The following is a 26264-nucleotide window of genomic DNA, read 5'->3' on the forward strand; positions in this document are numbered from 1 at the left end:
GTCTGGAGGGTGAAGAAGAAGCAGAAGAGGGAAAAGCAGAAAGTGAAGTCTGGAGGGTGAAGAAGAAGCAGCAGGAGAAGGAGGAAGAGAAGGTGATGTCTGGAGGGTGAAGAAGCAAAAGAAGGAGAAGGAGGAGGTGAAGTCTGGAGGGTGAAGAAGAAGAAGCAGCAGAAGGAGAAGGAGAAGATGAAGCCTGAAGTGTGAGGAAGAACAAGCAGAAGAAGAAGAATGTGAAGGTGAAGTCTGGAGGGCGAAGAAGAAGCAGAAGAAGGAGAAGGAAAAGGTGAAGTCTGGAGGCTGAAGAAGAAGAAGAAGAAGGAGAAGGAGAAGCTGTAGTCTGGAGGGTGAAGAAGAAGGAGCTGAAGAAGGAGAAGGAGAAGTTGAAGTCTCGAGGGTGAAAAAGAAGAAGCAAAAGAAGGAGAAGGAGAAGGTGAAGTCTGGTGAGTGAAGAAGAAGAAGCAGAAGAAGGAGATGGAGAAGGTGAAGTCTGGAGGGTGAAGAAGCAAGAGCAGAGGAAGGAGAAGGATAAGGTGATGTCTGGAGCGTGAAGAAGAAGAAGCAGCAGAAGGAGAAGGAGAAGGTGAAGTCTGGAGGGTGAAGAAGAAGAAGCAGAAGAAGGAGAAGGACAAGGTGAAGTCTGGAGGGTGAAGAGGAAGAAGCAGAAGAAGGAGAAGGAGAAGGTGAAGTCTGGAGGGTGCAGAAGAAGAAACAGAAGAGGGAGAAATGGAAGGTGAAGTCTGGAGGGTGAAGCAGAAGAAGCAAAAGAAGGAGAAGGAGAAGGTGAAGTCTCGCTGGTGAAGAAGAAGAAGCAGAAGTGGGAGATGGAGAAGGTGAAGTCTGGAGGGTGGAGAAGAAGAAGCAGAAGAAGGAGAAGTAGGAGATGAAGTCTGGAGGGTGAAGAAGAAGAAGCAGATAAAGGAGAAGGCAAAGGTGAAGTCTGGAGGGTGAAGAAGAAGAAGCAGAAGAAGGAGAAGGAGAAGGTGAAGTCTGGAGGGTGAAGAAGAAGAAGCAGAAGAAGGAGAAGGAGAAGTTGAAGTGGGGAGGGTGAAGAAGAAAAGCAGAAGATGGAGAAGGATAATTGAAGGCTGGAGGATGAAGACGAATAAGCAGAAGAAGGAGAAGCTGAAGTCTGGAGGGTGAAGAAGAAGCAGAAGAAGGAGAAGGAGAAGGTGAAGTCTGGAGGGTGCAGAACAAGAAGCAGAAGAAGGAGAAGAAGAAGGTGAAGTCTGGAGGGTGAGGAAGAAGAAGAAGCAGAAGAGGGAAAGGAGAAGGTAATGTCTGGAGGGTGAAGAAGAAGAAGCAGAAGAAGCAGAAGGAGAATGTGAAGTGTGGAGGGTGAAGAAGGAGAAGCAGATAAAGGAAAAGGAGAATGTGAAGTCTGGAGGGTGAAGAAGAAGATGCAGAAGAAGGTGAAGGAGAAGGTGAAGTCTGGAGGGTGAAGAAGAAGCAGATGGATGAGAAGGAGAATGTGAAGTCTGGAGGGTGAAGAAGAAGAAGCAGAAGAAGGAGAAGGAGAAGATGAAGTCTGGAGGGTGCAGAAGAAGAAGCAGACGAAGGAGGAAGAGAAGGTGATGTCTGGAGGGTGAAGAAGAAATGCAGAAGAAGGAGAAGGAGAAGATGAAGTCTGGAGGGCGAAGATGAAGAAGCAGAAGAGGGAGAAGGTGAAGGTGAAGTCTGAAGGGTGAAGAAGAATAAGTAGAAGAAGGGAAAGGAGAAGGTGCAGTCTGGAGGGTGAAGAAGAAGAAGCAGAGAAAGGAAAAGGAGAAGGTGAAGTCTGAAGGTTGAAGAAGAAGAAGCGGAAGAAGGAGAAGGAGAAGATGAAGTGTGGAGGGTGAAGAAGAAGCAGAAGAAGGAGAAGGGGAAGGTGAAGTCTGGTGGGTGAAGAAGAAGAAGCAGAAGAAGGAGAAGGTGAAGTCTGGAGGGTGCAGAAGAAGCAGAAGAATGAGAAGAATAAGGTGAAGTTTGAAGGGTGCAGAAGAAGAAGCAGACGAAGGAGGAAGAGAAGGTGATTTCTGGAGGGTGAAGAAGAAATGCAGAAGAAGGAGAAGGAGAAGATGAAGTCTGGAGGGCGAAGATGAAGAAGCAGAAGAGGGAGAAGGTGAAGGTGAAGTCTGAAGGGTGAAGAAGAATAAGCAGAAGAAGGGAAAGGAGAAGGTGCAGTCTGGAGGGTGAAGAAGAAGAAGCAGAGAAAGGAAAAGGAGAAGGTGAAGCCTGGAGGTTGAAGAAGAAGAAGCGGAAGAAGGAGAAGGAGAAGATGAAGTCTGGAGGGTGAAGAAGAAGCAGAAGAAGGAGAAGGGGAAGGTGAAGTCTGGTGGGTGAAGAAGAAGAAGCAGAAGAAGGAGAAGGTGAAGTCTGGAGGGTGCAGAAGAAGAAGCAGAAGAATGAGAAGAATAAGGTGAAGTCTGGAGGGTGAAGAAGAAGCAGAAGAAGGAGAAGGGAAGGTGAAGTCTGGAGGGTGAAGAAGAAGCAGAAGAGGGAAAAGGAGAAAGTGAAGTCTGGAGGGTGAAGAAGAAGAAGCAGGAGAAGGAGAAGGTGAAGTCTGGAGGGTGAAGAAGAAGTAGCAGAAGAAGGAGAAGGAGCAGGTGAAGCCTGGAGGGTGAAGAAGAAGAAGCAGATAAGGGAGAAGGTGAAGTCTGGAGGGTGATGAAGAAGAAGCAAAGAAGGAGAATGAGAAGGTGAAGTCTGGAGGGTGAAGAAGCAAGAAAAGGAGAAGGAGAAGGTGAAGCCTGGAGGGTGAAGAAGAAGAAGCAGCAGAAGGAGAAGGAGAATGTGAAGTCTGGAGGGTGAAGAAGAAAAAGCAACAGAAGGAGAAGGAGAGGATGAAGTCTGGAGGGTGAAGAAGAACAAGCAGAAGAAGAAGAATGTGAAGGTGAAGTCTGGAGAGCAAAGAAGAAGAAGCAGAAGAAGGAGAAGTAGAAGGTGAAGTCTGGAGGCTGAAGAAGAAGAAGCAGAAGTGGGAGAAGGAAAAGGTGAAGTCTGGAGGGTGAAGAAGAAGAAGCAGAAGAAGGAGAAGTAGAAGGTGAAGTCTGGAGGGTGAAAAAGAAGCAGAAGGAGGAGAAGGAGAATGTGAAGCCTGGAGGGTGAAGAAGAAGAAGCAGATAAACGAGAAGGCGAAGGTGAAGTCTGGAGGGTGAAGAAGAAGAATCAGAAGAAGGATAAGGAGAAGCTGAAGTCTGGAGGGTGAAGAAGAAGAAGCAGAAGGAGGAGAAGGTGAAGTCTGGAGGGTGAAGAAGAAGAAGCAGAAGGAGGAGAAGGAGAATGTGAAGTCTGGAGGGTGAAGAAGAAGAAAGAGTTAAAGGAGAAGGAGAAGGTGAAGTCTGGCGGGTGAAGAAGTAGAAGCAGAAGAAGGAGAAGGAGAAGGTGAAGTCTGGAGGGTGAAGAAGAAGCAGAAGAAGGAGAAGGAGAAGGTGAAGTCTGGAGGGTGAAGAAGAAGAAGCAGAAGAAGGAGAAGGAGAAGATGAAGTCTGGAGGGTGCAGAAGAAGAAGCAGATGAAGGAGAAAGAGAAGGTGATGTCTGAGGGTGAAGAAGAAATGCAGAAGAAGGAGAAGGAGAAGGTGAAGTCTGAAGGGTGAAGAAGAAGAAGCAGCAGAACGGAAAGGAGAAGGTGAAGTCTGGAGGGTGAAGAAGAAGAAGCAGAAAAAGGAAAAGGAGAAGGTGAAGCCTGGAGGTTGAAGAAGAAGCAGGAGAAGGAGAAGATGAAGTCTGAAGGGTGAAGAAGAAGAAGCAGAAGAAGGAGAAGGTGAAGTCTGGAGGGTGCAGAAGGAGAAGCAGAAGAATGAGAAGGATAAGTTGAAGTCTGGAGGGTGAAGAAGAAGAAGCAGAAGAAGGAGAAGGAGACCGTGAAGCATGGAGGGTGCAGAAGAAGAAGCAGAAGAAGGAGAAGGAGAAGGTGAAGTCTGGAGGGTGAAGAAGAAGAAGCAAAAGAAGGAGAAGGAGAAGGTGAAGTCTGGCGGCTGAAGAAGAAGAATCAGAAGTTGGAGAAGGAGAAGGTGAAGTCTGGAGGGTGAAGAAGAAGAAGCAGAAGAAGGAGAAGTAGAAGGTGAAGTCTGGAGGGTGAAGAAGAAGCAGAAGGAGGAGAAGGAAAATCTGAAGTCTGGAGGTTGAAGAAGAAGAAGCAGATAAAGGAGAAGGCGAAGATGAAGTCTGGAGGGTGAAGAAGAAGCAGCAGAAGAAGGAGAAGGAGAAGTTGAAGTCTGGAGGGTGAAGAAGAAGAAGCAGAAGAAGGAGAAGGAGAAGGTGAAGTCTGGAGGTTGAAGAAGAAGAAGCAGAAGAAGGAGAAGGTGAAGTCTGGAGGGTGAAGAAGAAGCAGCAGAAGAAGGAGAAGGAGAAGGTGAAGTCTGGAGGGTGAAGAAGAAGAAGCAGAAGAAGGAGAAGGAGAAGGTGAAGTCTGGAGGGTGAAGAATTTAGAGGCTGAAGAAGGAGAAGGAGAAGGTTAAGTCTGGAGTGTGAAGAAGAAGAAGGAGAAGGAGATGGCGATGACCGGAGGGTGAAGAAGAAGAAGCAGAAGAAGGAGAAGGAGCAGGTGAATTCAACAGGGTGAAGAAGAAGAAGAAGGAGAAGGAGAAGGTGAAGTCTGGAGGGTGAAGAAGAAGACGGTGAAGGTGAAGTCTGGAGGACAAAGAAGAAGAAGCAGAAGGCGGAGAAGGAGAAGATGAAGTTTGGAGGGTGAAGAAGAAGAAGCAGTGGAAGGAGAAGGAGAAGGTGACGTCTGGAGGGTGAAGAAGAAGAAGCAGAAGAAGGAGAAGGAGAAGGTGAAGTCTGGAGGGTGAAGAAGGAGAAGCAGAAGAGGGAGAAGAAGAAGGTGAAGTCTGGAGGGTGAAGAACAAGAAGCAGAAGAAGGAGGAGGTGAAGTCTGGAGGGTGAAGAAAAAGAAGCATTAGAAGGAGAAGGAGAATGTGATGTCTGGAGGGTGAATAAGAAGAAGCAGATAAGTGAGAAGGAGCAGGTGAAGTCTGGAGGGCGATGAAGAAGTAGCAGAAGATTGAGAAGGAGAAGGCGATGTCTGGAGGGTGAAGAAGAAGAAGCAGCAGAAGAAGGAGAAGGTGAAGTCTGGAGGGTGAAGAAGAAGAAGCAGAAGAAGGAGAAGGTGATGTCTGTAGGGTGAAGCAGAAGAAGCAGAAGGAGGAGAAGGAGAATGTGAAGTCTGGAGGGTGAAGAAGAAGAAGCAGATAAAGGAGAAGGAGTAGGTGACGTCTGGAGGGTGAAGAAGAAGAATCAGAAGAAGGATAAGGAGAAGCTGAAGTCTGGAGGGTGAAGAAGAAGAAGCAGAAGGAGGAGAAGGAGAAGGTGAAGTCTGGAGGGTGAAGAAGAAGAAGCAGAAGTAGGAGAAGGAGAATGTGAAGTCTGGAGGGTGAAGAAGAAGAAACAGTTAAAGGAGAAGGAGAAGGTGAAGTCTGGCGGGTGAAGAAGTAGAAGCAGAAGAAGGGGAAGGAGAAGGTGACGTCTGGAGGGTGAAGAAGAAGCAGAAGAAGGAGAAGGAGAAGGTGAAGTCTGGAGGGTGAAGAAGAAGAAGCAGAAGAAGGAGAAGGAGAAGATGAAGTCTGGAGGGTGCAGAAGAAGAAGCAGACGAAGGAGAAAGAGAAGGTGATGTCTGAGGGTGAAGAAGAAATGCAGAAGAAGGAGAAGGAGAAGGTGAAGTCTGAAGGGTGAAGAAGAAGAAGCAGCAGAACGGAAAGGAGAAGGTGAATTCTGGAGGGTGAAGAAGAAGAAGCAGAAAAAGGAAAAGGAGAAGGTGAAGCCTGGAGGTTGAAGAAGAAGCAGGAGAAGGAGAAGATGAAGTCTGAAGGGTGAAGAAGAAGAAGCAGAAGAAGGAGAAGGTGAAGTCCGGAGGGTGCAGAAGGAGAAGCAGAAGAATGAGAAGGATAAGTTGAAGTCTGGAGGGTGAAGAAGAAGAAGCAGAAGAAGGAGAAGGAGACCGTGAAGCATGGAGGGTGCAGAAGAAGAAGCAGAAGAAGGAGAAGGAGAAGGTGAAGTCTGGAGGGTGAAGAAGAAGAAGCAAAAGAAGGAGAAGGAGAAGGTGAAGTCTGGCGGGTGAAGAAGAAGAAGCAGAAGTTGGAGAAGGAGAAGGTGAAGTCTGGAGGGTGAAGAAGAAGAAGCAGAAGAAGGAGAAGTAGAAGGTGAAGTCTGGAGGGTGAAGAAGAAGCAGAAGGAGGAGAAGGAAAATCTGAAGTCTGGAGGTTGAAGAAGAAGAAGCAGAGAAAGGAGAAGGTGAAGTCTGGAGGGTGAAGAAGAAGCAGCAGAAGAAGGAGAAGGCGAAGGTGAAGTCTGGAGGGTGAAGAAGAAGAAGCAGAAGAAGGAGAAGGAGAAGGAGAAGTCTGGAGGTTGAAGAAGAAGAAGCAGAAGAAGGAGAAGGAGAAGGTGAAGTCTGGAGGGTGAAGAAGAAGCAGCAGAAGAAGGAGAAGGAGAAGGTGAAGTCTGGAGGGTGAAGAAGAAGAAGCAGAGGAAGGAGAAGGAGAAGGTGAAGTCTGGAGGTTGAAGAAGCAGAAGAAGGAGAAGGAGAAGGTGAAATCTGGAGGGTGAAGAAGAAGAAGCAGAAGAAGGAGAAGGAGAAGGTGAAGTCTGGAGAGTGAAGAATTTAGAAGCTGAAGAAGGAGAAGGAGAAGGTGAAGTCTGGAGTGTGAAGAAGAAGAAGGAGAAGGAGATGGCGATGACCGGAGGGTGAAGAAGAAGAAGCAGAAGAAGGAGAAGGAGCAGGTGAATACAACAGGGTGAAGAAGAAGGAGAAGGAGAAGGTGAAGTCTGGAGGGTGAAGAAGAAGACGGTGAAGGTGAAGTCTGGAGGGCAAAGAAGAAGAAGCAGAAGGCGGAGAAGGAGAAGATGAAGTTTGGAGGGTGAAGAAGAAGAAGCAGTGGAAGGAGAAGGAGAAGGTGACGTCTGGAGGGTGAAGAAGAAGAAGCAGAAGAAGGAGAAGGTGAAGTCTGGAGGGTGAAGAAGGAGAAGCAGAAGAGGGAGAAGAAGCAGGTGAAGTCTGGAGGGTGAAGAACAAGAAGCAGAAGAAGGAGGCGGTGAAGTCTGGAGGGTGAAGAAAAAGAAGCATTAGAAGGAGAAGGAGAATGTGATGTCTGGAGGGTGAATAAGAAGAAGCAGATAAGTGAGAAGGAGCAGGTGAAGTCTGGAGGGCGAAGAAGAAGTAGCAGAAGATTGAGAAGGAGAAGGCGATGTCTGGAGGGTGAAGAAGAAGAAGAAGCAGCAGAAGGAGAAGGAGAAGGTGAAGTCTGGAGGGTGAAGAAGAAGAAGCAGAAGAAGGAGAAGGTGATGTCTGTAGGGTGAAGAAGAAGAAGCAGAAGGAGGAGAAGGAGAATGTGAAGTCTGGAGGGTGAAGAAGAAGAAGCAGATAAAGGAGAAGGAGTAGGTGAAGTCTGGAGGGTGAAGAAGAAGAATCAGAAGAAGGATAAGGAGAAGCTGAAGTCTGGAGGGTTAAGAAGAAGAAGCAGAAGAAGGAGAAGGAGAAGGAGAAGATGAAGTCTGGAGGGTGAAGAAGAAGAAGCAGAAGGAGGAGAAGGAGATTGTGAAGTCTGGAGGGTGAAGAAGAAAATCAGAAGGTGGAGAACGATAAGGTGAATTCTGGAGTGTGAAGAAGAAGCAGAAGAAAGAGAAGGTGATGTTGAAGTCTGTAGGGTGAAGGAGAAGAAGCAGAAGAAGGAGAAGGAGAAGGTGAAGTCTGGAGGGTGAAGAAGAAGAAGCAGAAGAAGGAGATGGAGAAGCTGAAGTCTGGAGGGTGAAGAAGAAGCAGGAGAAGGAGAAGGAGAAGTCTGGAGGGTGAAGAAGGAGAAGCAGAAGAGGGAGAAGAAGAAGGTGAAGTCTGGAGGGTGAAGAACAAGAAGCAGAAGAAGGAGGAGGTGAAGTCTGGAGGGTGAAGAAAAAGAAGCATTAGAAGGAGAAGGAGAATGTGATGTCTGGAGGGTGAATAAGAAGAAGCAGATAAGTGAGAAGGAGCAGGTGAAGTCTGGAGGGCGATGAAGAAGTAGCAGAAGATTGAGAAGGAGAAGGCGATGTCTGGAGGGTGAAGAAGAAGAAGCAGCAGAAGAAGAAGGAGAAGGTGAAGTCTGGAGGGTGAAGAAGAAGAAGCAGAAGAAGGAGAAGGTGATGTCTGTAGGGTGAAGAAGAAGAAGCAGAAGGAGGAGAAGGAGAATGTGAAGTCTGGAGGGTGAAGAAGAAGAAGCAGATAAAGGAGAAGGAGTAGGTGAAGTCTGGAGGGTGAAGAAGAAGAATCAGAAGAAGGATAAGGAGAAGCTGAAGTCTGGAGGGTGAAGAAGAAGAAGCAGAAGGAGGAGAAGGAGAAGGTGAAGTCTGGAGGGTGAAGAAGAAGAAGCAGAAGGAGGAGAAGGAGAATGTGAAGTCTGGAGGGTGAAGAAGAAGAAGCAGAAGAAGGAGAAGGAGAAGATGAAGTCTGGAGGGTGCAGAAGAAGAAGCAGACGAAGGAGAAAGAGAAGGTGATGTCTGAGGGTGAAGAAGAAATGCAGAAGAAGGAGAAGGAGAAGGTGAAGTCTGAAGGGTGAAGAAGAAGCAGCAGCAGAACGGAAAGGAGAAGTTGAAGTCTGGAGGGTGAAGAAGAAGAAGCAGAAAAAGGAAAAGGAGAAGGTGAAGCCTGGAGGTTGAAGAAGAAGCAGGAGAAGGAGAAGATGAATTCTGAAGGGTGAAGAAGAAGAAGCAGAAGAAGGAGAAGGTGAAGTCTGGAGGGTGCAGAAGGAGAAGCAGAAGAATGAGAAGGATAAGTTGAAGTCTGGAGGGTGAAGAAGAAGAAGCAGAAGAAGGAGAAGGAGACCGTGAAGCATGGAGGGTGCAGAAGAAGAAGCAGAAGAAGGAGAAGGAGAAGGTGAAGTCTGGAGGGTGAGGAAGAAGAAGCAAAAGAAGGAGAAGGAGAAGGTGAAGTCTGGCGGGTGAAGAAGAAGAAGCAGAAGTTGGAGAAGGTGAAGTCTGGAGGGTGAAGAAGAAGAAGCAGAAGAAGGAGAAGTAGAAGGTGAAGTCTGGAGGGTGAAGAAGAAGCAGAAGGAGGAGAAGGAAAATCTGAAGTCTGGAGGTTGAAGAAGAAGAAGCAGATAAAGGAGAAGGCGAAGGTGAAGTCTGGAGGGTGAAGAAGAAGCAGCAGAAGAAGGAGAAGGCGAAGGTGAAGTCTGGAGGGTGAAGAAGAAGAAGCAGAAGAAGGAGAAGGAGAAGGTGAAGTCTGGAGGGTGAAGAAGAAGCAGCAGAAGAAGGAGAAGGAGAAGGTGAAGTCTGGAGGGTGAAGAAGAAGAAGCAGAGGAAGGAGAAGGAGAAGGTGAAGTCTGGAGGTTGAAGAAGCAGAAGAAGGAGAAGGAGAAGGTGTAATCTGGAGGGTGAAGAAGAAGAAGCAGAAGAAGGAGAAGGAGAAGGTGAAGTCTGGAGGGTGAAGTATTTAGAAGCTGAAGAAGGAGAAGGAGAAGGTGAAGTCTGGAGTGTGAAGAAGAAGAAGGAGAAGGAGATGGCGATGACCGGAGGGTGAAGCAGAAGAAGGAGAAGGAGCAGGTGAATTCAACAGGGTGAAGAAGAAGAAGAAGGAGAAGGAGAAGGTGAAGTCTGGAGGGTGAAGAAGAAGACGGTGAAGGTGAAGTCTGGAGGGCAAAGAAGAAGAAGCAGAAGGCGGAGAAGGAGAAGATGAAGTTTGGAGGGTGAAGAAGAAGAAGCAGTGGAAGGAGAAGGAGAAGGTGACGTCTGGAGGGTGAAGAAGAAGAAGCAGAAGAAGGAGAAGGAGAAGGTGAAGTCTGGAGGGTGAAGAAGGAGAAGCAGAAGAGGGAGAAGAAGCAGGTGAAGTCTGGAGGGTGAAGAACAAGAAGCAGAAGAAGGAGGAGGTGAAGTCTGGAGGGTGAAGAAAAAGAAGCATTAGAAGGAGAAGGAGAATGTGATGTCTGGAGGGTGAATAAGAAGAAGCAGATAAGTGAGAAGGAGGAGGTGAAGTCTGGAGGGCGAAGAAGAAGTAGCAGAAGATTGAGAAGGAGAAGGCGATGTCTGGAGGGTGAAGAAGAAGAAGCAGCAGAAGGAGAAGGAGAAGGTGAAGTCTGGAGGGTGAAGAAGAAGAAGCAGAAGAAGGAGAAGGTGATGTCTGTAGGGTGAAGAAGAAGAAGCAGAAGGAGGAGAAGGAGAATGTGAAGTCTGGAGGGTGAAGAAGAAGAAGCAGATAAAGGAGAAGGAGTAGGTGAAGTCTGGAGGGTGAAGAAGAAGAATCAGAAGAAGGATAAGGAGAAGCTGAAGTCTGGAGGGTTAAGAAGAAGAAGATGAAGAAGGAGAAGGAGAAGGAGAAGATGAAGTCTGGAGGGTGAAGAAGAAGCAGAAGGAGGAGAAGGAGATTGTGAAGTCTGGAGGGTGAAGAAGAAAATCAGAAGGTGGAGAACGATAAGGTGAATTCTGGAGTGTGAAGAAGAAGAAGCAGAAGAAAGAGAAGGTGATGTTGAAGTCTGTAGGGTGAAGGAGAAGAAGCAGAAGAAGGAGAAGGAGAAGGTGAAGTCTGGAGGGTGAAGAAGAAGAAGCAGAAGAAGGAGATGGAGAAGCTGAAGTCTGGAGGGTGAAGAAGAAGCAGGAGAAGGAGAAGGAGAAGGTGAAGTCTGGAGGGTGCAGAACAGGAAGCAGGAGAAGGAGAACGTGAAGTCTGGAGGGTGAAGAAGAAGAAACAGATAAAGGAGAAGGAGAAGGTGAAGTCTGGTGGGTGAAGAAGAAGAAGCAGAAGAAGGAGAAGGTGAAGGTGAAGTCTGGAGGGCGAAGAAGAAGAAGCAGAAGAAGGAGAAGGAGAAGGTGAAGTCTGGAGGGTGAAGAAGAAGAAGCAGAAGAAGGAGAAGGAGAAGTTGAAGTGGGGAGGGTGAAGAAGAAAAACAGAAGAAGGAGAAGGATAATTGAAGGCTGGAGGGTGAAGACGAAGAAGCAGAAGAAGGAGAAGGAGAAGCTGAAGTCTGGAGGGTGAAGAAGAAGCAGAAGAAGGAGAAGGAGAAGGTCAAGTCTGGAGGGTGCAGAACAAGAAGCAGAAGAAGGAGAAGGAGAAGGTGAAGTCTGGAGGGAGAAGAAGAAGAAGCCGACGGAGGAGAAGGAGAAGGTGAAGTCTGGAGGGTGAAGAAGGAGAAGCAGATAAAGGAAAAGGAGAATGTGAAGTCTGGAGGGTGAAGAAGAAGAAGCAGAAGAAGGTGAAGGAGAAGGTGAAGTCTGGAGGGTGAAGAAGAAGCAGCAGAAGAAGGAGAAGGAGAAGATGAAGTCTGGAGGGTGCAGAAGAAGAAGCAGATGAAGGAGAAAGAGAAGGTGATGTCTGGAGGGTGAAGAAGAAATGCAGAAGAATGAGAAGGAGAAGGTGAAGTCTGGAGTGTGAAGATGAAGAAGCAGAAGAGGGAGAAGGAGAAGGTGAAGTCTGGTGAGTGAAGAAGCAGAAGCAGAAGAAGGAGATGGAGAAGGTGAAGTCTGGAGGGTGAAGAAGCAAGAGCAGAAGAAGGAGAAGGATAAGGTGAAGTCTGGAGGGTGAAGAAGAAGAAGTAGCAGAAGGAGAAGCAGAAGGTGAAGTCTGGAGGGTGAAGAAGAAAAAGCAGAAGAAGGAGAAGGAGAGGATGAAGTCTGGAGGGTGAAGAAGAAGCAGAAGAAGGAGAAGGGGAAGGTGAAGTCTGGTGGGTGAAGAAGAAGAAGCAGAAGAAGGAGATGGTGAAGTCTGGAGGGTGCAGAAGAAGAAGCAGAAGAATGAGAAGGATAAGGTGAAGTCTGGAGTGTGAAGAAGAAGAAGCAGAAGAAGGAGAAGCTGAAGTCTGGAGGGTGAAGAAGAAGAAGCAGAAGAGGGAAAAGGAGAAGGAAAAGTCTGGAGGGTGAAGAAGAAGCAGAAGAAGGAGAAGGAGAAGGTGAAGTCTGGAGGGTGAAGAAGACGTGGCAGAAGAAGGAGAAGGAGAAGGTGAAGTGTGGAGGGTGAAGAAGAAGAAGCAGATAAGTGAGAAGGAGAAGGTGAAGTCTGGAGGGTGATGAAGAAGAAGCAAAGAAGGAGAAGGAAAGGTGAAGTCTGGAGGCTGAAGAAGCAAAAGAAGGAGAAGGAGAAGGTGAAGTCTGGAGGGTGAAGAAGAAGAAGCAGCAGAAGGAGAAGGAGAATGTGAAATCTGGAGGGTGAAGAAGAAGAAGCAGCAGAAGGAGAAGGAGAAGATGAAGTCTGGATGGTGAAGAAGAACAAGCAGAAGAAGATGAATGTGAAGGTGAAGTCTGGAGGATGAAGAAGAAGCAGAAGAAGGAGAAGGAGAAGTTGTAGTCTGCAGGGTGAAGAAGAAGAAGCAGAAGAAGGAGAAGGAGATGGTGAAGTCTGGATGGTGAAGAAGAACAAGCAGAAGAAGATGAATGTGAAGGTAAAGTCTGGAGGATGAAGAAGAAGCAGAAGAAGGAGAAGGAGAAGTTGTAGTCTGCAGGGTGAAGAAGAAGAAGCAGAAGAAGGAGAAGGAGAAGGTGAAGTCTCGAGGGTGAAGAAGAAGCAGAAGAAGGAGAAGGAGAATGTGAAGTCTGGAGGGTGAAGAAGAAGAAAGAGTTAAAGGAGAAGGAGAAGGTGAAGTCTGGAGGGTGAAGAAGAAGAATCAGATGAAGGATAAGGAGAAGCTGAAGTCTGGAGGGTGAAGAAGAAGAAGCAGAAGAAGGAGAAGGAGAAGGTGAAGTCTGGAGGGTGAAGAAGAAGAAGCAGAAGGAGGAGAAGGAGAATGTGAAGTCTGGAGGGTGAAGAAGAAGAAACAGTTAAAGGAGAAGGAGAAGGTGAAGTCTGGCGGGTGAAGAAGTAGAAGCAGAAGAAGGAGAAGGAGAAGGTGAAGTCTGGAGCGTGAAGAAGAAGAAGCAGAAGAAGGAGAAGGAGAAGGTGAAGTCTGGAGGTGGAAGAAGAAGAAGCAGAAGAAGGAGAAGGAGAAGGTGAAGTCTGGAGGGTGAAGAAGAAGAAGCAGAAGAAGGAGAAGGAGAAGGTGGAGTCTGGAGGGTGAAGAATTTAGAAGCAGAAGAAGGAGAAGGAGAAGGTGAAGTCTGGAGTGTGAAGAAGAAGAAGCAGAAGAAGGAGAAGGAGATGGTGATGACCGGAGGCTGAAGAAGAAGAAGCAGAAGAAGGAGAAGGAGAAGTTGAATTCAACAGGGTGAAGAAGAAGAAGAAGAAGAAGAAGGAGAAGGAGAAGGTGAAGTCTGGAGGGTGAAGAAGAAGAAGGTGAAGGTGAAGTCTGGAGCGCAAAGGAGAAGAAGCAGAAGGCGGAGAAGGAGAAGATGAAGATTGGAGAGTGAAGAAGAAGAAGCAGTGGAAGGAGAAGTAGAAGGTGATGTCTGGAGGGTGAAGAAGAAGAAGCAGAAGAAGGAGAAGGAGAAGGTGAAGTCTGGAGGGTGAAGAAGGAGAAGCAGAAGAGGGAGAAGAAGAAGGTGAAGTCTGGAGGGTGAAGAACAAGAAGCAGAAGAAGGAGGAGGAGAATGTGAAGTCTGGAGGGTGAAGATGAAGAAGCAGATAAGTGAGAAGGAGCAGGTGAAGTCTGGCGCGCGAAGAAGAAGTAGCAGAATATGGAGACGGAGAAGGTGATGTCTGGAGGGTGAAGAAGAAGAAGCAGCAGAAGGAGAAGGAGAAGGTGAAGTCTGGAGGGTGAAGAAGAAGAGGCAGAAGAAGGAGAAGGAGAAGGTGATGTCTGTAGGGTGAAGAAGAAGAAGCAGAAGGAGGAGAAGGAGAATGTGAAGTCTGGAGGGTGAAGAAGAAGAAGCAGATAAAGGAGAAGGAGCCGGTGAAGTCTGGAGGGTGAAGAAGAAGAATCAGAAGAAGGATAAGGAGAAGCTGATGTCTGGAGGGTTAAGAAGAAGAAGCAGAAGAAGGAGAAGGAGAAGGAGAAGATGAAGTCTGGAGGGTGAAGAAGAAGAAGCAGAAGGAGGAGAAGGAGATTGTGAAGCCTGGAGGGTGAAGAAGAAAAGCAGAAGATGGAGAACGATAAGGTGAAGTCTGGAGTGTGAAGCAGAAGAAGCAGAAGAAAGAGAAGGCGATGTTGAAGTCTGCAGGGTGAAGAAGAAGAAGCAGAAGAAGGAGAAGGAGATGGTGAAGTCTGGAGGGTGAAGAAGAAGAAGCAGAAGAAGGAGATGGAGAAGCTGAAGTCTGGAGGGTGAAGAAGAAACAGGAGAAGGAGAAGGAGAAGGTGAAGTCTGGAGGGTGCAGAACAAGAAGCAGGAGAAGGAGAAGGTGAAGTCTGGAGGGTGAAGAAGAAGAAGAAGCAGAAGAGGGAAAGGAGAAGGTAAAGTCTGGAGGGTGAAGAAGAAGAAGCAGAAGAAGGTGAATGAGAAGGGGAAGTCTGGAGGGTGAAGAAGAAGAAGCAGATGGATGAGAAGGAGAATGTGAAGTCTGGAGTGTGAAGAAGAAGCAGAAGAAGGAGAAGGAGAAGATGAAGCCTGGAGGGTGCAGAAGAAGAAGCAGACGAAGGAGAAAGAGAAGGTGATGTCTGGAGGGTGAAGAAGAAATGCAGAAGAAGGAGAAGGAGAAGGTGAAGTCTGGAGGGCGAAGATGAAGACACAGAAGAGTGAGAAGGTGAAGGTGAAGTCCGAAGGGTGAAGAAGAAGAAGCAGAAGAAGGGAAAGGAGAAGGTGAAGTCTAGAGGGTGAATAAGAAGACGCAGAAAAAGGAAAAGGAGAAGGTGAAGCCTGGAGGTTGAAGAAGAAGAAGCAGAAGAAGGAGAAGGAGAAGATGAAGTCTGGTGGGTTAAGAAGAAGAAGCAGAAGAAGGAGAAGGTGAAGCCTGGAGGGTGCAGAAGAGAAGCAGAAGAATGAGAAGGATAAGGTGAAGTCTGGAGGGTGAAGAAGAAGCAGAAAAAGGAGAAGGAGAAGGTGAAGTCTGGAGGGTGAAGAAGAAGAAGCAGAAGAGGGAAAAGGAGAAGGTGATGTCTGGTGAGTGAAGAAGAAGAAGCAGAAGAAGGAGAAAGACAAGGTGAAGTCTGGAGGGTGAAGAAGCAAGAGCAGAAGAAGGAGAAGGATAAGGTGATGTCTGGAGGGTGAAGAAGAAGAAGCAGCAGAAGGAGAAGGAGAAGGTGAAGTCTGGAGGGTGAAGAAGAAGAAGCAGAAGAAGGAGAAGGACAAGGTGAAGTCTGGAGGGTGAAGATGAAGAAGCAGAAGAAGGAGAAGGAGAAGGTGAAGTCTGGAGGGTGCAGAAGAAGAAACAGAAGAAGGAGAAATGGAAGGTGAAGTCTGGAGGGTGAAGCAGAAGAAGCAAAAGAAGGAGAAGGAGAAGGTGAAGTCTGGCGGGTGAAGAAGAAGAAGCAGAAGTGGGAGATGGAGAAGGTGAAGTCTGGAGGGTGAAGAAGAAGAAGCAGAAGAAGGAGAAGTAGGAGATGAAGTCTGGAGGGTGAAGAAGAAGAAGCAGATAAAGGAGAAGGCAAAGGTGAAGTCTGGAGGGTGAAGAAGAAGAAGCAGGAGAAGGAGAAGGTGAAGTCTGCAGGGTGAAGAAGAAGCAGAAGAAGGAGAAGGAGAAGTTGAAGTGGGGAGGGTGAAGAAGAAAAGCAGAAGATGGAGAAGGATAATTGAAGGCTGGAGGATGAAGATGAAGAAGCAGAAGAAGGAGAAGGAGAAGCTGAAGTCTGGAGGGTGAAGAAGAAGCAGAAGAAGTAGAAGGAGAAGGTGAAGTCTGGAGGGTGCAGAACAAGATGCAGAAGAAGGAGAAGAAGAAGGTGAAGTCTGGAGGGTGAAGAAGAAGAAGAAGCAGAAGAGGGAAAGGAGAAGGTAAAGTCTGGAGGGTGAAGAAGAAGAAGCAGAAGAAGCAGAAGGAGAATGTGAAGTGTGGAGGGTGAAGAAGGAGAAGCAGATAAAGGAAAAGGAGAATGTGAAGTCTGGAGGGTGAAGAAGAAGAAGCAGAAGAAGGAGAAGGAGAAGATGAAGTCTGGAGGGTGCAGAAGAAGAAGCAGACGAAGGAGGAAGAGAAGGTGATGTCTGGAGGGTGAAGAAGAAATGCAGAAGAAGGAGAAGGAGAAGATGAAGTCTGGAGGGCGAAGATGAAGAAGCAGAAGAGGGAGAAGGTGAAGGTGAAGTCTGAAGGGTGAAGAAGAATAAGCAGAAGAAGGGAAAGGAGAAGGTGCAGTCTGGAGGGTGAAGAAGAAGAAGCAGAGAAAGGAAAAGGAGAAGGTGAAGCCTGGAAGTTGAAGAAGAAGAAGCGGAAGAAGGAGAAGGAGAAGATGAAGTCTGGAGGGTGAAGAAGAAGCAGAAGAAGGAGAAGGGGAAGGTGAAGTCTGGTGGGTGAAGAAGAAGAAGCAGAAGAAGGAGAAGGTGAAGTCTGGAGGGTGCAGAAGAAGAAGCAGAAGAATGAGAAGAATAAGGTGAAGTCTGGAGGGTGAAGAAGAAGAAGCAGAAGAAGGAGAAGGAGAAGGTGAAGTCTGGAGGGTGAAGAAGAAGCAGAAGAGGGAAAAGGAGAACGTGAAGTCTGGAGGGTGAAGAAGAAGAAGCAGGAGAAGGAGAAGATGAAGTCTGGAGGGTGAAGAAGAAGTAGCAGAAGAAGGAGAAGGAGAAGGTGAAGTCTGGAGGGTGAAGAAGAAGAAGCAGATAAGTGAGAAGGAGAAGGTGAAGTCTGGAGGGTGATGAAGAAGAAGCAAAGAAGGAGAATGAGAAGGTGAAGTCTGGAGGGTGAAGAAGCAAGAAAAGGAGAAGGAGAAGGTGAAGCCTGGAGGTTGAAGAAGAAGAAGCAGCAGAAGGAGAAGGAGAATGTGAAGTCTGGAGGGTGAAGAAGAAAAAGCAACAGAAGGAGAAGGAGAGGATGAAGTCTGGAGGGTGAAGAAGAACAAGCAGAAGAAGAAGAATGTGAAGGTGAAGTCTGGAGGGCAAAGAAGAAGAAGCAGAAGAAGGAGAAGTAGAAGGTGAAGTCTGGAGGCTGATGAAGAAGAAGTAGAAGGAGAAGGAGAAGTTGTAGTCTGGAGGGTGAAGAAGAAGAAGCAGGAGAAGGAGAAGGTGAAGTCTCGAGGGTGAAAAAGAAGCAGGAGAAGGAGAAGGTGAAGTCTGGTGAGTGAAGAAGAAGAAGCAGAAGAAGGAGATGGAGAAGGTGAAGTCTGGAGGGTGAAGAAGCAAGAGCAGAAGAAGAAGTAGGATAATGTGAAGTCTGGAGGGTGAAGAAGAAGAAGTAGCAGAAGGAGAAGGAGAAGGTGAAGTCTGGAGGGTGAAGAAGAAAAAGCAGAAGAAGGAGTAGGATAATGTGAAGTCTGGAGGGCGCAGAAGAAGAAACAGAAGAAGGAGAAATAGAAGGTGAAGTCTGGAGGGTGAAGAAGAAGAAGCAAAAGAAGGAGAAGGAGAAGGTGAAGTCTGGCAGGTGAAGAAGAAGAAGCAGAAGAAGGAGAAGTAGAAGGTGAAGTCTGGAGGGTGAAAAAGAAGCAGAAGGAGGAGAAGGAGAATGTGAAGCCTGGAGGGTGAAGAAGAAGAAGCAGATAAAGGAGAAGGCGAAGGTGAAGTCTGGAGGGTGAAGAAGAAGAATCAGATGAAGGATAAGCAGAAGCTGAAGTCTGGAGGGTGAAGAAGAAGAAGCAGAAGAAGGAGAAGGAGAAGGTGAAGTCTGGAGGGTGAAGAAGAAGAAGCAGAAGGAGGAGAAGGAGAATGTGGAGTCTGGAGGGTGAAGAAGAAGAAACAGTTAAAGGAGAAGGAGAAGTAGAAGTCTGGCGGGTGAAGAAGTAGAAGCAGAAGAAGGAGAAGGAGAAGGTGAAGTCTGGAGGGTGAAGAAGAAGCAGAAGAAGGAGAAGGTGAAGTCTGGAGGGTGAAGAAGAAGAAGCAGAAGAAGGAGAAGGAGAAGATGAAGTCTGGAGGGTGCAGAAGAAGAAGCAGACGAAGGAGAAAGAGAAGGTGATGTCTGAGGGTGAAGAAGAAATGCAGAAGGAGGAGAAGGAGAAGGTGAAGTCTGAAGGGTGAAGAAGCAGCAGCAGAACGGAAAGGAGAAGGTGAAGTCTGGAGGGTGAAGAAGAAGAAGCAGAAAAAGGAAAAGGAGAAGGTGAAGCCTGGAGGTTGAAGAAGAAGAAGCAGAAGAAGGAGAAGGAGAACATGAAGTCTGAAGGGTGAAGAAGAAGAAGCAGAAGAAGGTGAAGGTGAAGTCTGGAGGTTGCAGAAGGAGAAGCAGAAGAATGAGAAGGATAAGTTGAAGTCTGGAGGGTGAAGAAGAAGAAGCAGAAGGAGAAGGAGACCGTGAAGCATGGAGGGTGCAGAAGAAGAAGCAGAAGAAGGAGAAGGAGAAGGTGTAGTCTGGAGGGTGAAGAAGAAGAAGCAGAAGAAGGAGAAGGAGACCGTGAAGCATGGAGGGTGAAGAAGAAGCAGAAGGAGGAGAAGGAAAATCTGAAGTCTGGAGGTTGCAGAAGGAGAAGCAGAAGAATGAGAAGGATAAGTTGAAGTCTGGCGGGTGAAGAAGAAGAAGCAGAAGTTGGAGAAGGAGAAGGTGTAGTCTGGAGGGTGAAGAAGAAGAAGCAGAAGAAGGAGAAGTAGAAGGTGAAGTCTGGAGGGTGAAGAAGAAGCAGAAGGAGGAGAAGGAAAATCTGAAGTCTGGAGGTTGAAGAAGAAGCAGATAAAGGAGAAGGCGAAGGTGAAGTCTGGAGAGTGAAGAAGAAGAATCAGAAGAAGGGTAAGGAGAAGCTGAAGTCTGGAGGGTGAAGAAGAAGAAGGAGAAGAAGGAGAAGGAGAAGGTGAAGTCTGGAGGTTGAAGAAGAAGAAGCAGAAGAAGGAGAAGGAGAAGGTGAAGTCTGGAGGGTGAAGAAGAAGCAGCAGAAGAAGGAGAAGGAGAAGCTGAAGACTGGAGGGTGAAGAAGAAGAAGCAGAAGAAGGAGAAGGAGAAGGTGAAGTCTGGAGGTTGAAGAAGAAGAAGCAGAAGAAGGAGAAGGAGAAGGTGAAATCTGGAGGGTGAAGAAGAAGAAGCAGAAGAAGGAGAAGGAGAAGGTGAAGTCTGGAGGGTGAAGAATTTAGAAGCAGAAGAAGGAGAAGGAGAAGGTGAAGTCTGGAGTGTGAAGAAGAAGAAGCAGAAGAAGGAGAAGGAGATGGTGATGACCGGAGGGTGAAGAAGAAGAAGCAGAAGAAGGAGAAGGAGAAGGTGAATTCAACAGGGTGAAGAAGAAGAAGAAGAAGAAGAAGGAGAAAGAGAAGGTGAAGTCTGGAGGGTGAAGAAGAAGACGGTGAAGGTGAAGTCTGGAGGGCAAAGAAGAAGAAGCAGAAGGCGGAGAAGGAGAAGATGAAGTTTGGAGGGTGAAGAAGAAGAAGCAGTGGAAGGAGAAGGAGAAGGTGACGTCTGGAGGGTGAAGAAGAAGAAGCAGAAGAAGGAGAAGGTGAAGTCTGGAGGGTGAAGAATGAGAAGCAGAAGAGGGAGAAGAAGAAGGTGAAGTCTGGAGGGTGAAGAACAAGAAGCAGAAGAAGGAGGAGGAGAATGTGAAGTCTGGAGGGTGAATAAGAAGAAGCAGATAAGTGAGAAGGAGCAGGTGAAGTCTGGAGGGCGAAGAAGAAGTAGCAGAAAATTGAGAAGGAGAAGGCGATGTCTGGAGGGTGAAGAAGAAGAAGCAGCAGAAGGAGAAGGAGAAGGTGAAGTCTGGAGGGTGAAGAAAAAGAAGCATTAGAAGGAGAAGGAGAATGTGAAGTCTGGAGGGTGAATAAGAAGAAGCAGATAAGTGAGAAGGAGCAGGTGAAGTCTGGAGGGCGAAGAAGAAGTAGCAGAAGATTGAGAAGGAGAAGCCGATGTCTGGAGGGTGAAGAAGAAGAAGCAGCAGAAGGAGAAGGAGAAGGTGAAGTCTGGAGGGTAAAGAAGAAGAAGCAGAAGAAGGAGAAGGTGATGTCTGTAGGGTGAAGAAGAAGAAGCAGAAGGAGGAGAAGGAGAATGTGAAGTCTGGAGGGTGAAGAAGAAGAATCAGAAGAAGGATAAGGGGAAGCTGAGGTCTGGAGGGTTAAGAAGAAGAAGCAGAAGAAGGAGAAGGAGAAGGAGAAGATGAAGTCTGGAGGGTGAAGAAGGAGAAGCAGAAGAAGGAGAAGGAGATTGTGAAGTCTGGAGGGTGAAGAAGAAAAGCAGAAGATGGAGAACGATAAGGTGAAGTCTGGAGTGTGAAGAAGAAGAAGCAGAAGAAAGTGAAGGCGATGTTGAATTCTGTAGGGTGAAGAAGAAGAAGCAGAAGAAGGAGAAGGAGAAGGTGAAGTCTGGAGGGTTAAGAAGCAGAAGAAGGAGATGGAGAAGCTGAAGTCTGAAGGGTGAAGAAGAAGCAGGAGAAGGAGAAGGAGAAGGTGAAGTCTGGAGGGTGCAGAACAAGAAGCAGGAGAAGGAGAAGGTGAAGTCTGGAGGAAGAAGAAGAAGAAGCAGATGAAGCAGAAGGAGAAGGTAAAGTCTGGAGGGTGAAGAAGAAGAAGCAGACGGAGGAGAAGGAGAAGATGAAGTCTGGAGGGTGCAGAAGAAGAAGCAGACGAAGGAGAAGGTGACGTCTGGAGGGTGCAGAAGAAGAAGCAGAAGAAGGAGAAGGAGAAGGTGAGTCTGGAGGGTGAAGAAGGAGAAGCAGAAGAGGGAGAAGAAGAAGGTGAAGTCTGGAGGGTGAAGAAGAAGAAGCAGAAGAAGGAGAAGGAGAAGATGAAGTCTGGAGGGTGCAGAAGAAGAAGCAGACGAAGGAGAAAGAGAAGGTGATGTCTGAGGGTGAAGAAGAAATGCAGAAGAAGGAGAAGGAGAAGGTGAAGCCTGAAGGGTGAAGAAGAAGAAGCAGCAGAACGGAAAGGAGAAGGTGAAGTCTGGAGGGTGAAGAAGAAGAAGCAGAAAAAGGAAAAGGAGAAGGTGAAGCCTGGAGGTTGAAGAAGAAGAAGCAGAAGAAGGAGAAGGAGAAGATGAAGTCTGAAGGGTGAAGAAGAAGAAGCAGAAGAAGGTGAAGTTGAAGTCTGGAGGGTGCAGAAGGAGAAGCAGAAGAATGAGAAGGATAAGTTGAAGTCTGGAGGGTGAAGAAGAAGAAGCAGAAGGAGAAGGAGACCGTGAAGCATGGAGGGTGCAGAAGAAGAAGCAGAAGAAGGAGAAGGAGAAGGTGAAGTCTGGACGGTGAAGAAGAAGAAGCAAAAGAAGGAGAAGGAGAAGGTGAAGTCTGGCGGGTGAAGAAGAAGAAGCAGAAGTTGGAGAAGGAGAAGGTGTAGTCTGGAGGGTGAAGAAGAAGCAGCAGAAGAAGGAGAAGTAGAAGGTGAAGTCTGGAGGGTGAAGAAGAAGCAGAAGGAGGAGAAGGAAAATCTGAAGTCTGGAGGTTGAAGAAGAAGAAGCAGATAAAGGAGAAGGCGAAGGTGAAGTCTGGAGGGTGAAGAAGAAGAATCAGAAGAAGGGTAAGGAGAAGCTGAAGTCTGGAGGGTGAAGAAGAAGAAGGAGAAGAAGGAGAAGGAGAAGGTGAAGTCTGGAGGTTGAAGAAGAAGAAGCAGAAGAAGGAGAAGGAGAAGGTGAAGTCTGGAGGGTGAAGAAGAAGCAGCAGAAGAAGGAGAAGGAGAAGGTGAAGTCTGGAGGGTGAAGAAGAAGAAGCAGAAGGAGAAGGAGAAGGTGAAGTCTGGAGGTTGAAGAAGAAGAAGCAGAAGAAGGAGAAGGAGAAGGTGAAATCTGGAGGGTGAAGAAGAAGACGCAGAAGAAGGAGAAGGAGAAGGTGAAGTCTGGAGGGTGAAGAATTTAGAAGCAGAAGAAGGAGAAGGAGAAGGTGAAGTCTGGAGTGTGAAGAAGAAGAAGCAGAAGAAGGAGAAGGAGATGGTGATGACCGGAGGGTGAAGAAGAAGAAGCAGAAGAAGGAGAAGGAGAAGGAGAATTCAACAGGGTGAAGAAGAAGAAGAAGAAGAAGATGGAGAAGGTGAAGTCTGGAGGGTGAAGAAGAAGACGGTGAAGGTGAAGTCTGGAGGGCAAAGAAGAAGAAGTAGAAGGCGGAGAAGGAGAAGATGAAGTTTGGAGGGTGAAGAAGAAGCAGTGGAAGGAGAAGGAGAAGGTGACGTCTGGAGGGTGAAGAAGAAGAAGCAGAAGTAGGAGAAGGAGAAGGTGAAGTCTGGAGGGTGAAGAAGGAGAAGCAGAAGAGGGAGAAGAAGAAGGTGAAGTCTGGAGGGTGAAGAACAAGAAGCAGAAGAAGGAGGAGGTGAAGTCTGGAGGGTGAAGAAAAAGAAGCATTAGAAGGAGAAGGAGAATGTGAAGTCTGGAGGGTGAATAAGAAGAAGCAGATAAGAGAGAAGGAGCAGGTGAAGTCTGGAGGGCGAAGAAGAAGTAGCAGAAGATTGAGAAGGAGAAGGCGATGTCTGGAGGGTGAAGAAGAAGAAGCAGCAGAAGGAGAAGGAGAAGGTGAAGTCTGGAGGGTGAAGAAGAAGAAGCAGAAGAAGGAGAAGGTGATGTCTGTAGGGTGAAGAAGAAGAAGCAGAAGGAGAATGTGAAGTCTGGAGGGTGAAGAAGAAGAAGCAGATAAAGGAGAAGGAGTAGGTGAAGTCTGGAGGGTGAAGAAGAAGAATCAGAAGAAGGATAAGGAGAAGCTGAAGTCTGGAGGGTTAAGAAGAAGAAGGAGAAGGAGAAGATGAAGTCTGGAGGGTGAAGAAGAAGAAGCAGAAGGAGGAGAAGGAGATTGTGAAGTCTGGAGGGTGAAGAAGAAAAGCAGAAGATGGAGAACGATAAGGTGAAGTCTGGAGTGTGAAGAAGAAGAAGCAGAAGAAAGAGAAGGCGATGTTGAAGTCTGTAGGGTGAAGAAGAAGAAGCAGAAGAAGGAGAAGGAGAAGGTGAAGTCTGGAGGGTTAAGAAGAAGAAGCAGAAGAAGGAGATGGAGAAGCTGAAGTCTGAAGGGTGAAGAAGAAGCAGGAGAAGGAGAAGGAGAAGGTGAAGTCTGGAGGGTGCAGAACAAGAAGCAGGAGAAGGAGAAGGTGAAGTCTGGAGGAAGAAGAAGAAGAAGCAGATGAAGCAGAAGGAGAAGGTAAAGTCTGGAGGGTGAAGAAGAAGAAGCAGACGGAGGAGAAGGAGAATGTGAAGTCTGGAGGGTGATGAAGAAGAAGCAGAGGAAGGAGAAGGAGAATGTGAAGTCTGGAGGTTGAAGAAGAAGAAGCAGAAGAAGGAGAAGGTGACGTCTGGAGGGTGCAGAAGAAGAAGCAGAAGAAGGAGAAGGAGAAGGTGAAGTCTGGAGGGTGAAGAAGGAGAAGCAGAAGAGGGAGAAGAAGAAGGTGAATTCTGGAGGGTGAAGAAGAAGAAGCAGATAAGTGAGAAGGAGCAGGTGAAGTCTGGAGGGCGAAGAAGAAGTAGCAGAAGATGGAGAAGGAGAAGGTGATGTCTGGAGGGTGAAGAAGAAGAAGCAGCAGAAGGAGAAGGAGAAGGTGAAGTCTGGGGTGTGAAGAAGAAGCAGAAGAAGGAGAAGGAGAAGGTGATGTCTGTAGGGTGAAGAAGAAGAAGAAGAAGGAGGAGAAGGAGAATGTGAAGTCTGGAGGGTGAAGAAGAAGAAGCAGACAAAGGAGAAGGAGTAGGTGAAGTCTGGAGGGTGAAGAAGAAGAATCAGAAGAAGGATAAGGAGAAGCTGAAGTCTGGAGGGTTAAGAAGAAGAAGCAGAAGAAGGAGAAGGCGAAGATGAAGTCTGGAGGGTGAAGAAGAAGAAGCAGAAGGAGGAGAAGGAGAATGTGAAGTCTGGAGGGTGAAGAAGAAAAGCAGAAGAAGGAGAAGGATAAGGTGAAGTCTGGAGTGTGAAGAAGAAGCAGAAGAAAGAGAAGGAGATGTTGAAGTCTGGAGGGTGACGACGAAGAAGCAGAAGAAGGAGAAGGAGAAGCTGAAGTCTGGAGGGTGAAGAAGAAGCAGAAGAAGGAGAAGGAGAAGGTGAAGTCTGGCGGGTGCAGAACAAGAAGCAGAAGAAGGAGAAGGTGAAGCCTGGAGGGTGAAGAAGAAGAAGAAGCAGAAGAGGGAAAGGAGAAGGTAAAGTCTGGAGGGTGAAGAAGAAGAAGCAGAAGAAGGAGAAGGAGAAGGAGAAGTCTGGAGGGTGAAGAAGAAGAAGCAGACAGAGGAGAAGGAGAATGTGAAGTCTGGAGGGTGAAGAAGGAGAAGCAGGTAAAGGAAAAGGAGAATGTGAAGCCTGGAGGGTGAAGAAGAAGAAGGAGAAGAAGGTGAAGGAGAAGGTGAAGTCTGGAGGGTGAAGAAGAAGAAGCAGATGGATGAGAAGGAGAATGTGAAGTCTGGAGGGTGAAGAAGAAGAAGCAGAAGAAGGAGAAGGAGAAGATGAAGTCTGGAGGGTGCAGAAGAAGAAGCAGACGACGGAGAAAGAGAAGGTGATGTCTGAGGGTGAAGAAGAAATGCAGAAGAAGGAGAAGGAGAAGGTGAAGTCTGAAGGGTGAAAAAGAAGAAGCAGCAGAAGGGAAAGGAGAAGGTGAAGTCTGGAGGGTGAAGAAGAAGAAGCAGAAAAAGGAAAAGGAGAAGGTGAAGCCTGGAGGTTGAAGAAGAAGAAGCAGAAGAAGGAGAAGGAGAAGTTGAAGTCTGAAGGGTGAAGGAGAAGAAGCAGAAGAAGGAGAAGGTGAAGTCTGGAGGGTGCAGAAGCAGAAGCAGAAGAATGAGAAGGATAAGTTGAAGTCTGGAGGGTGAAGAAGAAGAAGCAGAAGAAGGAGAAGGAGACCGTGAAGCATGGAGGGTGCAGAAGAAGAAGCAGAAGGAGAAGGTGAAGTCTGGAGGGTGAAGAAGAAGAAGCAAAAGAAGGAGAAGGAGAAGGTGAAGTCTGGCGGGTGAAGAAGAAGAAGCAGAAGTTGGAGAAGGAGAAGGTGAAGTCTGGAGGGTGAAGAAGAAGAAGCAGAAGAAGGAGAAGTAGAAGGTGAAGTCTGGAGGGTGAAGAAGAAGCAGAAGGAGGAGAAGGAAAATCTGAAGTCTGGAGGTTGAAGAAGAAGAAGCAGATAAAGGAGAAGGCGAAGGTGAAGTCTGGAGGGTGAAGAAGAAGAATCAGAAGAAGGGTAAGGAGAAGCTGAAGTCTGGAGGGTGAAGAAGAAGAAGGAGAAGAAGGAGAAGGAGAAGGTGAAGTCTGGAGGTTGAAGAAGAAGAAGCAGAAGAAGGAGAAGGAGAAGGTGAAGTCTGGAGGGTGAAGAAGAAGCAGCAGAAGAAGGAGAAGGGGAAGGTGAAGTCTGGAGGGTGAAGAAGAAGAAGCAGAAGAAGGAGAAGGAGAAGGTGAAGTCTGGAGGTTGAAGAAGAAGAAGCAGAAGAAGGAGAAGGAGAAGGTTAAGTCTGGAGGGTGAAGAAGAAGAAGCAGAAGAAGGAGAAGGAGAAGGTGAAGTCTGGAGGGTGAAGGATTTAGAAGCAGAAGAAGGAGAAGGAGAAGGTGAAGTCTGGAGTGTGAAGAAGAAGAAGCAGAAGAAGGAGAAGGAGATGGTGATGACCGAAGGGTGAAGAAGAAGAAGCAGAAGAAGGAGAAGGAGAAGGTGAATTCAACAGGGTGAAGAAGAAGAAGAAGAAGAAGAAGGAGAAGGAGAAGGTGAAGTCTGGAGGGTGAAGAAGAAGAAGCTGAAGGTGAAGTCTGGAGGGCAAAGAAGAAGAAGCAGAAGGCGGAGAAGGAGAAGATGAAGTTTGGAGGGTGAAGAAGAAGCAGTGGAAGGAGAAGGAGAAGGTGACGTCTGGAGGGTGAAGAAGAAGAAGCAGAAGAAGGAGAAGGAGAAGGTTGTGGTAAACCACTTTTATCGTTACACTATAGTTATCACTGTTGTATTGTTATCACCGTTATCACTGTTGTATCACGATACGAGGTCGCCTCTTGTCGCGCTGTTATACCTGGTCTGACCACCTCCGACTCCGCCCATGGCTCCACCTACCTGCCCAGGTATAAAGGTAGTCGACTGGCTGGTATTCCTCCTTGTTGGACCCGATCACCCACGAGGGTGGGCTCTGTTATTTAGTCAATAAAAACCTTTAGTGACGTTCCTAACTCGTCGCTTTTTATTGGACGAATTGATAGGTATATCAATTTTATTGACTAAATTTTAAAGATGTCTACTACTGACCAGCCAGGAGCCCTCCCAGAAGCACAGCCACAGCAGCTTTCAGACACCGGGCTACACCAGCCACACCAGCCGGCTTGGCTGCAAGCCCTCAAACCACCGTACCTGGATCTAAACCCACAGGCAGCAAACTCAGCCCTCAACTTCAAACACTGGCTGGACTGCTTCGAATCCTACCTGGAAGAATCCGGCGCCCCGCAGAGATCCAAACTAAGACTTCTGAACGCCCAAGCGAGCCCGAGAGTATACGCACTCATCCAGGATACGACTACATACGAGGCCGCTATCAACCTACTGAAACAGCAGTACCGCAGCCCGGTAAATTACATGTACACCAGGCACCTCCTAAGATCCCGCCCGCAACAGCCAGGAGAGTCTGTAGCTGAATTTTTACGGGCGCTAAGAGCACTCG

The sequence above is a fragment of the Somniosus microcephalus genome, chromosome 28, assembly GCF_052327205.1.
Source record: "Somniosus microcephalus isolate GS21.2 chromosome 28, FLI_Smic_1.0, whole genome shotgun sequence".
Lineage (NCBI taxonomy): Eukaryota > Metazoa > Chordata > Chondrichthyes > Squaliformes > Somniosidae > Somniosus > Somniosus microcephalus.